This window comes from Culex quinquefasciatus, chromosome 1 (assembly GCF_015732765.1).
Source record: "Culex quinquefasciatus strain JHB chromosome 1, VPISU_Cqui_1.0_pri_paternal, whole genome shotgun sequence".
NCBI classification, from domain to species: domain Eukaryota; kingdom Metazoa; phylum Arthropoda; class Insecta; order Diptera; family Culicidae; genus Culex; species Culex quinquefasciatus.
Window position 1 is genome coordinate 118,128,995 of NC_051861.1, and position 12,738 is coordinate 118,141,732.

Genomic DNA, 12,738 nt, shown 5'->3' on the forward strand with positions numbered 1-12,738 from the left:
AAAAATAAGTAGGGTAGGGTAGTCATCAATGAGACACTTTTGGTTTTTAACATTCAACGATTTTGTATTTTTTTCATCAGCATGTTTTAATGAGCTTTTTGTTGCAATTTCTTTCTTTTAATGTGTTCTAACATTGACCAAAATATGAGATCGATCCGACCTCTACAGTCAGAGCTATCCAACTGTCTCATTGTAGACGCACTTGGCAGGAACAATGAGACAGGTGGGGAACAATGAGACACTCTACGAAAATCAATACATTTCTTATAAAACATCATGTTTTGGTATTATTCCATTGCAGGTGACCTGCTTTGAACATTTTCAAGCAATTTTGTCAACACGAAACTTCAAGTAACAAAAGTTATACTAAAAAGTATTTAAATTTAGTAAAATCCATTTATTTATACCAAATAACTTTATATTTTTGGTTAAATGAAGTCAAAACTCAATAAATATGCCAAAATCACTTCCAATTCATGTTTTGAAGGATTTCCTAGATTTTGAAAAGTTTAATGAAGAAAAATAAAAGTGTCTCATTGTTACCCATGGCCAGTGGGGAACAATGAGACAGCCCTGGATTCTAAGTATATTCTTAATTTTGGTCAAATCTAATGAAAGGCCATTGTAGCCCAACTCATGCCCTATGAAATGACGAAAGAAATTTGGAGAAATATTAGTTTTTGTTTTATTGGCAGCCTATGAGCGAAAATGTAATTTTCAGTCATAATTTACTTTTACACCCCAAAATCAAACATTTATGAATAACTTTGCAAGGGAGCGTCCATAACCAAAGCCACTATAATGGCAGACGTGTATCCAGTAGACACGCCTTTCCCCAAAATATGAGCCTGATTGGTTGAAACTACGACTTGTGAGAGCCATTTTATCATTGTTCCCCGTGTCTCATTGATGACTACTCTACCCTACACAGATATAACTTAAGTTGTCATAACTCGAGACAGGGTTGCTAGATTTTCAATTATGTGGACTCGTTGGAAAGGTCTCTTGATAACCTAACCAACGATGGGTCGGATGATGGATCCGGACATCGTTTACATGCATTTAAGTGAGATCCGGATATATGTGAAAACACATTTTTATACATAACTTTTGAACTACTTATCGAAACTTCAAACAATTCAATAGCGATGTATGGGACCCTAAACCAAGTCGAATGCAACTGGTTCGATCAAAATCGGTTCAGCCAGTGCTGAGAAAACTTCAAGATTTTTGAACACATACATACATACACACACACACACACATACACACACACAGACATTTGTTCAGTTTTCGATTCTGAGTCGATATGTATATATGAAGGTGGGTCTTCGAGCTTTTAATAAAAAGTTCATTTTTAGAGCAGGATTATAGCCTTACCTCAGTGAGGAAGGCAAAAATGGAACGTAAATATTCGAAAGTCTGTAACTTTTCAAGGATTTTTTTGAATGATTTGGTGTCTTGGGCAAAATTGTAGGTATTGATGAAAACTTTACAGAAAAAAAATAAGTCCACGGAAAAAAAATTGGTGATTTTTAAATTAGGCTTGTACAAATTTTATTTAAATCCCCCCCCCCCCCCCCTTAAAAGTTGGCCCGAAAAATTAGGGGGCGCAAAAATATTATTTTTTCAAAAAACTTCAATATTTTTATGAAAATTTAAGTGCAATTAGTTAAAATCAATTTAAAATGAATTCCCCTGCGAATCATTTTTAGCATGCTAGGGTTGATTTAAAAATCTTCTGAATTTTTGAAAATTTCCGATGTCGCTAAAGTTTTTTTTTGGCTAAAATTTTTGTTTCGTCAAATTTTACATTTTTTGAAAACTTTTATTGCAAAACAACTGAACTAGTGTAAGATACATTTTAAAACACTTTTTCCATGCAAATGTTGAAACTATGGCGTGTTATTTTAATATTTATATTTTTTATTTTTAAAAAATACTTTTAATACTTTTAAAAATATTTGCATCGGCCTTATCTTTTGTTCACAAAAATTCAATTTCCCAAAATCTGAATTATTATTTTTTAATTATTTTCTATATTTTTAGGGGACAAAACCCCGCATCTTTCAAGTCATTCAGAAGTATTCACAAAAATTTTGCCAACAAGTTATGATTTATTTAAATTTAAAGTAAAATCTTGTACTTAATTTTGTTTACTTAATTTTTTTTATGTAAAATCGATTTTGCAATCGAAAAGTACTTTACATATTTTTGATTAAGTGCACCGTTTTCAAAATATAGCCAATCAAAGTTAAATTTTGTCCGAAAAATTCCGTTCGACTCGTCGTCAAAATTATGGTCCTTACTTCTGAATGGCTTAAAAGATGCGGGTTTTAGGATTAATTGTCGTAAAAAAAAAATCTAATTACATTTTTTTTTCGTGTACATATTTTTTCTGAACAGTCCTTATCAATACCTACAACTTTGCCGAATACACCAAATCGACAATTTTTTTTTGAGAAGTTACATATTTACGAATTTCTTACGTACCGAACAGATGTCAACATTGTGTGGAGATTTTTATGAGTGAATTATTTCTTTGGTCAAAGTTTTAGCCAAATAAAAATATATGAGTAAAATCATTTTCCGGGTTTGGTGCAAAATTGCTCAACGACTGAAAAATATTGTTTTACATATAATGTAGAATTAAGGAAAAAAAAACATTAAGAAGTCAAACTTAAATCTGCACGCTGCAATAAAAACAAATTCTGCAATCTTAGAAAAATAAATCTCAAATTGATAGTTAAAAAACATGGAAAAAATTGTTTTAAATTGGCCACAAAAAGAAATAATTATAATATATTAAGGGTAAACTGCACGTAAAAAATAAATCAAATATACAGAAAACTGCTCTCAATTAGACAATAATATATTGATAAGTTCACCTTTATGAACTGAGGACTAAACAATATATAAACAGAAAAATATTTTTTTGAATAAGAAACTTGAATGCTACAAACGTGGAAAAGAAAGGGATTCTGGAACTATAAAATGCATTCACTAAAATACAAAGCTCAAACCTCAAGACGACAACTGAACGCAATAGAAAAAGAGTGTTAAATTCTGGAAAATTAAAAAAAAAACATAAATCAAACATCAAACTTAGTTCTGGAAATGAAAACATAATTTTGCAAAGTCAGAAATTAAAATCAAAATTTCTAAAATTACTTCATATTAAAAATAAAAAAAGCCAATTTTTGGAAAAAAAAACAATTTGGTAGAAAATGTAACTGATAACTTTACACTGGAATTCGTGTTGAAGCTGAAAAAAGCTAATTTAAAATTGAAAACCGAAAATATAACACTGTAAAAAGTTAGTTAGTTAAAATCATAAAACAAAGAAACAAAGTATTCAAAAAAAATAAAAACTAAATACTCAAAGCTTAATTCTGAAGACTGAGAATCGCCAACTAAAACTAAGAGTTTTAAAATGTGAAAAAATTAAATGGGAACTTAAAAAAAGATTGAAAAGATAAACTATGAAAAAAATAACATAATGGAAGGAGTTTCAAATCTTAAAAAGGGAAATGAAATAATCAAAACTTAACACTGAAGATGATAGCAAAAATTAAGGACATGATACATGTTTTCACAAAAAAAAAATAACTCTGATAACTTAAACTTGAAAACTGATACTATTTCAAAACGTAAAAAAAAAAACAAATAAGTATTTTGAACAGTAAATGATTTGCAAAATAAAGAACAAAATGAAAATGAACATAAGAACTAAATAATGCACTGGGAAATGAAATAAAAATAGAAATATAAAACTGAAAACTGCATACTAAAAACAAGAAAAGCTTATCTATTAAAACTGAAAATTTGCAAATATAATCTGAAACTAGAAAAAAAATGCAGTGAACAAAACAAAGCATCGAGAATAAAAACTGTTTATTGGAAAAGATAACTGAATTCGAAAATTGTAAAATGTGACTTCAATTAGAAAACTGAAAAAAATAAGCAACTTTAGAATAAGAAGAAAAAAAACCAAACTTTAACTGTCAAATGCAAACAAAATCTAAAATTCAAACTTGAAAAGATTGAAATTAAAAATGAACACTGTTTGAGCTTATACTTAAACTAATAAAACTTAAAAATACAATCGGGCTCCGAAAAATGATAATTAAAATGGAAAACAAATTTAAGCATTAAAAAGCTCTATTTTTTCTGTATGGGTCATTCCACCCGAAGCGGAACAGCACTTGAAAATTACCATCTCCGATTCTGCTCAAATTTAGCAGAGCTGTTGAGACTATCAAAATATGCAAAAATCCCGAATTTCATCCAAATCGGACCACCCCCTCCATTTTTATACCCTCTTCTAGCAGATGCTGCGAGTGTAGCTAATTTAGGTAATCTCAAATACTCAAAACTTTAAAATTCGATATCTCTGGAACGAAACATATTCCTTTCTGTCAATAAGTGATTCTTATGTAAAATTGGCCGGGGAATACGATGGTGAGGTCAAATTTAAAAAAATAAATAGGGCTGTTTTGAGATACGGCCATTTAAAGTTTTCAACTGCGCAATACAGGTAGAAAACATATTTTAATCTAAATTTTGATCGCGGAAATGCATTCTACGTCCAATTTCCTACAAAATTGAGTCTAAGACCGACCCTCTATGATTTGCAGTTCCTGAGTTATCGTCGTTTGAAGATAGGGGTTTCGCTCAAAAATCGTCAAAAAGTCGATTTTTTGGGAGGGTACAAAAATGGAGGGGGTGGTCCGATTTGGATGAAATTCGGGATTTTTGCATGTTTTGATAGTCTCAACAGCTCTGCCAAATTTGAGCAGAATCTGAGATGGTTATTTTCAAATTTGCATTTTTTCTTGCACACTTCAGGTGGAATGACCCGTATACAAAACTGACTAAGTTCGAGAGCTGATTACAGTAAAAAAAACTCTGAAAACTTTTGTCCAAACTAATTTCATTAAGATTGATAATTTAAACTGAGAATAAATGCTTCAATTAACCAGACCAGAAAGTCGGAAAAATAATTAAAATAAACTTTAAAAGAAAAACAAAAAACATAATTTTAACAGAGTGACGAAAACTAAAAAATCGTACTCAATAGTAAAACGGCAAAATTCAAAATTATTTAAAATTTAAAGTTAATTTATTTTTTATTTTTGAAATATCCATTAAAAGTTGAAAATATCTAAAATAAGGTTTCAGTTGCAAAATGACAAAATCCAACAAAAACAGAAAACTGTAAAAAAATCCTTATTAGCAAAACAAAATTTGTAAGGTGAAACTGTAAACAAAATCTTAAAAATTCCAATCAAGTTGAATAATACAAAAATGTACTTGAAAACTGCTGGAAAATAATCAAAAAAGTTATAGAACGTAGCGAAAACAATCTTTAACATAAAAACTGATTGATTTTTTTCGAACTGAGAAATAAAAACTGACAGTTTTAATTTGAAACTAAATTGAAAATTATCTGTTCTGTTCTGAAGCTGTTTCAGTCTAGCGCAAGCGTAAATTTAACAATTTTAAAGATGTAATGTTAAAAAAAGTAATGTAGAATTTCAATGTTAAAAAAAGTAAATCATAATCGAAAATTAATAAAAACTAAATTTGTAATATGGAAACATGAATTAGTTATGTTACACATGACCAATATGACAAAGAACTTTGCAAAACTGTTGAAATGAAATCATTTGTATACTATCAATTAATAATTTGATTTAATCAAGACATCACGGTAACGTCGATATATGAAAAGTAAAGTTGACAAAAATATCTTGAACAGCTAATAAGAAATTTTAAAGTGTAACTAAAGTTTTGCTTGTTATTAGAAAAAAAGGCTATCAAACCTAAAAATTTCTAAAGCTAACCATAAAAATATTAAATTCTTTCCCCTATTCATATTTGCAGGACCTCCACACCATCAGCCTGGACGAGTTCAAGTACGGCGGGACGAACATCACCGCCTTCCGGCTGGTCGATCCGGAAAACCCGGAAGTGGCCTCCGCCATCCACAACTGGACGCTGGGGGAGGCGCGGGCCGGCCGGCGGATCGATTTCAAAACAACGGTAAGATTGAAAGTTTTCATGAAGAGCAGTTTTCGATTTCCGTTTGTTTCTTTTTTCCCTTTTTTCGTTTTAACGTTTTTCCGGTTGATGCTTTGTCAGATTGCTTTGGCTTCTTTCCGATGAAATCGTAATGAAATTTTATCGTTCCGTCATCGCAGAGCTTTATTTCCTTTCTTTTTATGATTTTCTTTTCTGCTGCCTCAGGCCTCAGAGTCCATTTCATTAAAATTCAACTCGAAGATCTCCGTCCAGATTACCCCGCCTAAATAACTCATCTTTTGATTAATGGACGGGTCTTACCTTAAAACCCTGCTCAACGAATCCATCACTCGTTCGCAAAAATCGAAAGTCATCTGTTAGTGATGCTTCCTTGCCCGCCCAAAAATTCCTCAAATTTGTTGGTCCTTTTTTTCAAGGGGGAGGGTAAAATCCCCCTCCCCTTCCCTTGAGAAGCAATCCGCTCGAAATTTATCTGCCAAAAACTGTCCTCATTCTCGGCGATCGTGACAAGCGCGATAACTGTCTGAAATCCCACTTTATGAGGTCATTAATTTCAAGTTTCATTTTTTTTTGTGTGGAATGATGAGAAGGGATGTGTGACGTTTTTTGTTAATTTTTTGAATTGATATTTGTTGAAATATATTCATAGACTTTTGATAAATAATTCTCTCAAAAATGGCAATTCTTGAAAAATGGCATATTTTTTTAGGTGTTCTCAAAAATCTTGTTAAAAGAAATTGAAGAATATTTTTTCTGGAGAACTATTCACATAAAAAAATGTTGCAAAGGGTTTCATTCCCAGTACCAGTCAAGGGGAAAAAAGGGAGCAAGCAACATAATTCCATTTCCGAGCCACATCCTCGGAAAAGTGATTTATTGACTGACGAGATATGTTTTATTTATTTTAGTCCCCCCCCCCCCATACAACAGGCTAGTCTAACTAGTGGATCAAAAGCAGGGCAAACCCGGCAAAATATTTGGACACTCCAACCAACCTCCCCAGCATCATCCGTCTAAATATATCAAAATAATAATAATGTCTGCGCTTTCCCGGTCCCCAATTTTCCTCAAACGGCTGTCTTTTCCCACCTCCTCCTGCTCCTCCGCGAAAAAACCCGTAGACGAGCTCTCGAACGTTCATAAATCATTTATAACCACCTCCACTACCATCGAGGCAACGGTCAACATAAATCTTTCTGCGGGCCTCAGTGCAGAATCTAACTTTGGCTCGTTTTCTTATCTTGTTCTTTTTTGTCTCTTTATTCCATCTCACCTGCCTGCCTTGGACATCGGGCCGGGTTCTGCTCGGGGTTCCGGATGGTCAACACAACACCCCTCGAAAACAAAAAAAAACACAGGAGAACGTGACCGTTATCAAGGTAAGTCGGATTGGTCTACTACTTTTTAGGGGAAGCCATTTTTAGTGGAACCTGACTGGATTAGGGAGGATGAAATTGATGATGAGATGAATATGAGAACACGGTTTTGACTCTACTGAAAATGTTTTCCAAAAATGAGACCCAATAACTCATGGATTTCCACATTGACTCTCCTATTTGTTCACTTACACTCTCACTCTTTGCTTACTCACTCAATCACTCTTTTCCTCACAAAAAAAGACGAAACTCACCAAAAAATATAAAGCATAAAAACACAAAAAGCACATAAAATACACACAAAAATACAATAAAACCATGTAAAACAAACAAAACACACAAAACTCACAAAAACATAAAAAAAACCCAAAAGCACACAAAACACAAAATAAACACACAGAAAATAAAAAAAAACTAAAACCCAAGAATCACAAAAAAACGCAAAAAACACACACAAAACATTAAACACTCAGAAAAACACGAAGAAAATAACAAAAACAAAACACACAAAACGCACGAAACATAAATAGCCCAAAAACTAAAGCCCGAGCAGACGGTAATAACTTGGGAATAACATTTTTTGATATTTGAAAATACTAGGTCAATAACATTTTATGTTATTTATAACATGATTTGTTATCCCCCGTTATGATTTTTTTTGTTATTGGATCGTTATTGTAATAACAGACTAATAACATTTTTAGTTATTCTTCGAACAAATCTTTGTTATTATTTTTTGTTATTTTAACAACTAATCCGATCATCCCAATAACAGTTCGATGTATTCTTCCATAACAAAAAAAGTTATTCCAAAGTTGTTTTGGCTTTCCTCCAATGTCAGACCAATAACAAATTCTGTTATGATAACATTAACTGTTATTAAACCCTTATGCAAAAATTGATTTTTCAAGAAGATTCCATAACACTTTCTGTTATTTTAACAGTATTTGTTATTGAAATGACATGAATTTTGTTATTACCGTCTGCCCGGGAGAGAAGAAAAACACAAAACAAGCAAAAAAATAAAGCAAAAAACCCTAAAAAGAATACACAAAACATTGAAAACACACGAAACACGCAGAAAACCAAAAAAACATAAATCACGCAAAATATTTGGACACACAGAAAATAACAAAAAAAAACAAGACACAGAAAAAAAAAACCCACACAAAATAACAAAAAAAAAGCACTAAATAAACAAAGACCTTCAAAAAAACTCAAAGCGAATACAAAGGAACACAGAAAAATCAAAACACACACACAAAAGACAGAAAAAAACACAAAAAAAACAAAAGAGTAAAACACAAAAATCACCAGAAAATATCATAATAAACTAAAAAAAAACGCAAAAACACATCAAGTAAACAAAACAGAAAACACAAAATTAACACAAAAACACGCAAAACGAACACAACACAGAAATAATTCAAAACGCATAACACACAAAATACACTAAAAAAAGCAAAACACAGAAAAAACACAATACACTAAAAACACAAAAAAACATTTAAAATACTCACCATACAAAAAACAAAACAGAAACACAAAACAACACAAAACACAAAAAAAATCCCCAAAAAACACAAAAGAACACCGAAAAACACAATAAAAAACACACAGAAAATACACAAGACAAAACATCAAAAATCATTAAAAAAAAAAACATAATTAAACTTAAAAAAAACGAAACACTAAAAAACACACAAGCCAAAAATCACAAAAAAAAACCCAAAACAATAAAAAACAAAGCTAAACAAAATACAGAAAACCCTAAAAAATAACAAAAAAAACAGAATTAAACCTAGACAAAAATAAAAACACGAAAAATGCATCAAACACAAGGCACACAAAACACCTAAAGTAAACAAAACATGCAAAACACACACAAAACATACAAAAAAAAACACGAAAAACACACAAAAAAACTAAAAACATATTAAACACAAAACAACGAAAAAATAAATAAAAACACACAAATCACACAGAAAACGTACGAAAAACATTTAACACAACATTCACAAACATTACAAAATACCTACACAAAAAAAAAAAAAACAAAAAAAAAAGACAAAATTGGCAAAATTGAGACATCAGCTAGACAAATTTTAAACAAAATTGAGACAAAATTGAGACAAAATTAAGACAAAATTGAGACAACAATTAGAAAACATGAGACAAATTTGAGACAAAATTGGGGTGAAATTAAGACAAAATCGTCAAAATTGACCAAATTGTTACAAAATTGACACAATATTGTCACAAAAATGACACAATATTGTCACAAAATTCACAAAATTCACAAAATTGACAAAATTGAGACAACATTGAGACTAAATTGAGACTAAATTGAGACTAAATTGAGACTAAATTGAGACTAAATTGAGACAAAATTGAGGCAAAATTGAGACAAAATTGAGACAAAATTGAGACAACATTGAGACAAAGTTTAGACAACATTGAGACAAAATTAAAGATAAAATTGAGATAAGATTGAGTTAAAATTGAGACAAAATAGAGATAAAATGGAGACAAAAAAGAGATAAAATTTAGACAAAATTGAAACAAAACTGAGACAAAATTGAAACAAAATTGAGAAAAAATTGAGACACAATTGAGACACAATCAAGATAAATTGAGACAAAATTGAGACAAAATTGAGACAAAATAGAGATAAAATTGAGACAAAATAGAGACAAAATTGAGATAATTTTAGACAAAATTGAGACAAAATAGAGTCAACATTGAGACCAAATTGAGACAAAAATTGAAAAAAAATCGAGACAAAATTGAGACAACATTGAGACAACATTGAGATAAATTAAGATAAAATTGACACAAAATTGAGACAAAATAGAGACAACATTGAGACCAAATTGAGACAAAAATTGAAACAAAATCGAGACAAAATTGAGACAACATTGAGACAACATTGAGATAAATTAAGATAAAATTGACACAAAATTGAGACAAAATAGAGACAACATTGAGACCAAATTGAGACAAAAATTGAAACAAAATCGAGACAAAATTTAAACAAAATTGAGACAAAATTGAGACACAATTGAGACACAATTTAGACAAAATTGAAACAAAATTGAGACAAATTTGAGACAAAATTAAAACAAAATTGAGACACAATTGAGACAAAATTGAGACACAATTTAGACAAAGTTGAGACAAAATTAAGACACAATTGAAATACAATTTAAACAAAATTGAAACAAAATTGAGACAAAATTGAGACACAATTGAGACACAATTTAGACAAAATTAAGACAAAATTGAGACACAATTGAGACACAGTTTAGACAAAATTGAAACAAAATTGAGACAAAATTGAGACAAAATTGAGACACAACTTAGACAAAATTGAAACAAAATTGAGACAAAATTGAGACACAAAAAAAAACAGAATTAAACCTAGACAAAAATAAAAACACGAAAAATGCATCAAACACAAGGCACACAAAACACCTAAAGTAAACAAAACATGCAAAACACACACAAAACATACAAAAAAACACGAAAAACACACAAAAAAACCAAAAAGATATTAAACACAAAACAACGAAAAAACACACAAATCACACAGAAAACGTACGAAAAACATTTAACACAACATTCACAAACATTACAAAATACCTACACAAAAAAAAAAAAACAAAAAAAAGACAAAATTGGCAAAATTGAGACATCAGCTAGACAAATTTTAAACAAAATTGAGAAAAAATTGAGACAAAATTAAGACAAAATTGAGACAACAATTAGAAAACATGAGACAAATTTGAGACAAAATTGGGGTGAAATTAAGACAAAATCGTCAAAATTGACCAAATTGTCACAAAATTGACACAATATTGTCACAAAAATGACACAATATTGTCACAAAATTCACAAAATTCACAAAATTCACAAAATTCACAAAATTGACAAAATTGAGACAACATTGAGACTAAATTGAGACAAAATTGAGACAACATTGAGACTAAATTGAGACTAAATTTAGACTAAATTGAGATAAAATTGAGACAACATTGAGACAAAGTTTAGACAACATTGAGACAAATCTCGGGTTAGTTTTCAAATGGTCCTAAGCGCCAGTTGTAAACAAAGCAGTTTTTCGATTGGTTCTCGTTCAATTTACGAATTCCCAAATTCAAAAATGCTTTGAATTGTTCATCTGCACGTTCTCTATAGGCTCTTTACTGAAACACAATGAAAATTCGGTTTGTTTCAGAGAAAAAATCAAATAATTGTCTGAGGTCGCGATGGCTCTTAGGACGTATTGCAAACTAACCAGAGAAATTAAGATAAAATTGAGATAAGATTGAGTAAAAATTGAGACAAAATAGAGATAAAATGGAGACAAAAAAGAGATAAAATTTAGACAAAATTGAAACAAAACTGAGACAAAATTGAAACAAAATTGAGAAAAAATTGAGACACAATTGAGACACAATCAAGATAAATTGAGACAAAATTGAGACAAAATTGAGACAAAATAGAGATAAAATAGAGACAAAATAGAGACAAAATTGAGATAATTTTAGACAAAATTTAGACAAAATTGAGACAAAATAGAGTCAACATTGAGACCAAATTGAGACAAAAATTGAAACAAAATTGAGACAAAATTGAGACAACATTGAGACAAATTAAGATAAAATTGAGACCAAATTGAGATAAAATTTAGACAAAATTGAAACAAAATTGAGACAAATTTGAGACAAAATTGAAACAAAATTGAAACAAAATTGAGACAAAATTGAGACACAATTTAGACAAAATTGAAACAAAATTGAGACAAATTTGAGACAAAATTGAAACAAAATTGAGACACAAGTTAGACAAAATTGAGACAAAATTGAGACACAATTGAGACACAATTTAGACAATATTGAAACTAAATTGAGACAAATTTGAGACAAAATTGAAACAAAATTGAGACACAAGTTAGACAAAATTGAGACAAAATTGAGACACAATTGAGACACAATTTAGACAATATTGAAACAAAATTGAGACAAATTTGAGACAAAATTGAAACAAAATTGAGACAAAATTGAGACAAAATTGAGACAAAATTGAGACAAAATTGAGACAAAATTGAGACAAAATTGAGACAAAATTGAGACAAAATTGAGACACAATTGAGACACAATTTAGACAAAATTAAGACAAAATTGAGACACAATTGAGACACAATTTAGACAAAATTGAAACAAAATTGAGACAAAATTGAGACACAACTTAGACAAAATTGAAACAAAATTGAGACAAAATTGAGACAAAATTGAAACAAAATTGAAACAAAATT

At 30.1% G+C, this 12,738-nt stretch overlaps 1 protein-coding gene across 4 annotated transcripts in view; it reads left to right on the forward strand.

Annotated features, from left to right (window-relative positions):
• Window positions 1–5,869: 5,869 nt before the first annotated feature.
• LOC6038422 (glutamate receptor ionotropic, kainate 2) overlaps window positions 5,870–12,738 on the forward strand; it is a 93,894-nt gene continuing 87,025 nt past the window's right edge. For 2 of the 4 annotated variants that reach the window (XM_038249738.1, XM_038249737.1), the window contains exons 1-2: window positions 5,870–6,045; window positions 7,404–7,424. The gene's annotated coding sequence lies outside the window, so the exon portion shown is untranslated. The remainder of the gene's footprint in view (window positions 6,046–7,403; window positions 7,425–12,738) is intronic. The other 2 variants (XM_038249735.1, XM_038249736.1) reach the window with 1 other exon arrangement.